The sequence below is a fragment of the Triticum dicoccoides genome, chromosome 6B (assembly GCF_002162155.2).
Source record: "Triticum dicoccoides isolate Atlit2015 ecotype Zavitan chromosome 6B, WEW_v2.0, whole genome shotgun sequence".
Classification (NCBI taxonomy): domain Eukaryota; kingdom Viridiplantae; phylum Streptophyta; class Magnoliopsida; order Poales; family Poaceae; genus Triticum; species Triticum dicoccoides.
Window position 1 is genome coordinate 1,300,695 of NC_041391.1, and position 2,677 is coordinate 1,303,371.

Sequence of the window (2,677 nt, forward strand, 5' to 3'; positions counted from 1 at the left end):
CAGGGGCACGACGCTTGGTGAGGAACCCGGCCCCGGGTCCCGTTGTCGACCCTCATCTCCTTTGGTGGCGTTCGTGTGGGCCACTTTCGGTGCGGAGGGAGCCGACCCCGCCGGAGGTGGTACGTCGCCGTGTCAGGGAGGAGGACGAGCACGTCCATCGCTACATGGCTGTTATGGACGTCAGGTTCTCCAATACCTGGCAGGTTCTTTGGGGAGATCACCCGAGCTATGATCAAGTGATGGTTCCTTCACTTTGGTTGTCCACCGCCCGCGCCTCCGGAACCGCAAGTGGCCTAGATTACTCTTTAGTATTCGATTTTATTAGCTGCTAGATAGCTAGCTAGCTAGTGATGTATTTGATATATAATATTCGACATGATTTATTCGAGATTATATATATTATTCAATACGATGTATTCGAGATTATATCTATTATTCGAGACGATGTATTTGAGATTATATTCGATGGTGCTTATTATGTACTATGATTGATTCAGTTTTTCCTTATTAATTGATTGCATCCATGCATTGTAATTTGAATACTAAATTGTTTTATATTTCTTTTGGATCACTTAAATAAAAGCTATGGCGGACAATACCGGCAGAGAGGGAGAAGAGACCCTGTTCGATATCATACGCCATCCTCGCGGGCCAGATGATGATCAGAATGAAGAAGATTATGACGGCTCCGAATTTCTAAACAACACCGGGGAGGGTGATATGATATTCGATTGCGACGATCGAATTGATGAAGTCATGAACTATGATTATGATGATGACGAAGAAAATGTTGATCTTGAAACAACAAAGACCTGCGAGGTACATATATTTATATAAGCAGCCATCTGGTGATCATCACATGTTTTAAATGACTTGAAGATATATAACGAATCAATCTTCCTTCTTTCAGCAATCCGGATCGAGCAAATCTTCAGGCAACAGGAAATGAGGCCCGAACAAAAACTTGAAGGAGGGCGTAAAGTACAATATCGAGGGCATCAAACCTAATGGAGAACCATTAGAGCCTAAGAAGATTGCGGACAAGTTCATTCGTCAGTGCGGAGTTCTTGTGAAGGACCAACTCCCGATCTCCCTCCAAGAATGGAGAGAGCCACCAAAGCCACGTCCAGATCTTACTTTTGTCGACGACAGACAAAAAGGTCTGCTTTGGGAAACTCTCATGGAACATTTCACCCGACCAGATCATTTCACAGATGTAGATGTGGAGAAAGTCAAGGACGTGCTCTTAGGAAGATGGCGGTTGCATTCAAGAACCACAAGAATCGTGTATGGGACAAGTACATCAAGGGAGGAAGGAAGACTCCAGTATTCGAGGGAACACTAGAGAAGCAAAGTTCTCATTGGGACGATTTCGTGAAATTCAAGGATTCGGAATTAGCTAAGGAACGGTCGAGAATAAACAAGAAGAATGCCGAAAAAAGCATAAGTTCCATAAGCTGGGGCCAGGTGGCTACGCGGTGACAATGCCTAAGTGGGATAAGTCTGAGAAAGAGATTGAGGATCCAGGTGTCACTCCGGTTACTAGGAGCTGGCCCCCCAGGTGCAGGACTTGGTTCTATGGGCATGGGGGGGAGTTGGACCCGAAGACAGGCAAAGTTTCGACGAAGGCATGTCTGAAGGGAGCCGACGATAAGCTACTTGTTGCAATAGAAGAGGCTCGATCGTGAGTGTTCCAGTCCAACAGAGAGAACGATGAGCTTACGCGTGCCCTGGAAAATCCTGAACACCCGGGAAGAACACGAGGCAAGGGCACTATTCCGTGGTATGAGGGGTTTTCAGACTGGAACGCCGACTACAGAACCCGTGCGAGAAAGAAGATTGCGGAGGAGAAGAAGAGGCAGATAGAGGAGGAGCAGAGGAAGCTAGACTATGAATGCCTTCAAGGCCTAGAATCAGTGCACGCGGACTTGGCAGTCATATTCCAGCGGCAGCAGGAGCAGATCGACTCACTTAGCCAGCAAAGGGGGTCTCAGCAGCTGCAGCAGGTAGCGGATGATCCAGCATTGGATAGCACCGCCCCGTCCATGCCGAGAAGCAGCGTGGGTTCCGCCCCAGGCGACGCAATGCTGGATAGATACCCCGTGGATGACATCATAGAGAACACTAACTGCGAGCTACACTTCAAAATGAAGAACATATCCATGAAGGTGGTGGATGCCCTTTTCTTTGACAAAGCCCCCCGAGGCAACCTTCCATTGCAATCCAATTCCAGTGGTCTATGCTCGTGTCTTGGTTGATGAGGTGGTGGACCCATATTCGGGGCTACAGCTTGATATTCCTGAAGGTGACGACGAGCACACAGTGGGAGAGGCCATACATCGTATCATCCTATGGAGAAAGGATTGCATTGTCTTTCGAAGCCCACCGACACCGCGTCAGCCGACTCCTTGTCGAAGTCCGCCACCGAGTCAGCAGACTCCCGCTCCTCCAAGTCCGGCACAGCAGCAGGCCACTCCTCCTGCTTCAAGTCCGGCACAGCGTGAGGCCACTCCTCCTGCTTCAAGTCCGACACCGTGTGAGGCCACTCCTCCTACTTCAAGTCCGGCACAGCGTGAGGCCACTCCTCCTGCTTCAAGTCCGGCACAGCTTCAGGCCACTCCTCCTCCTCCAACTAAGCCACGTCAGCCGTCTCCGCCGCCTCAGCAATCACGGAAGA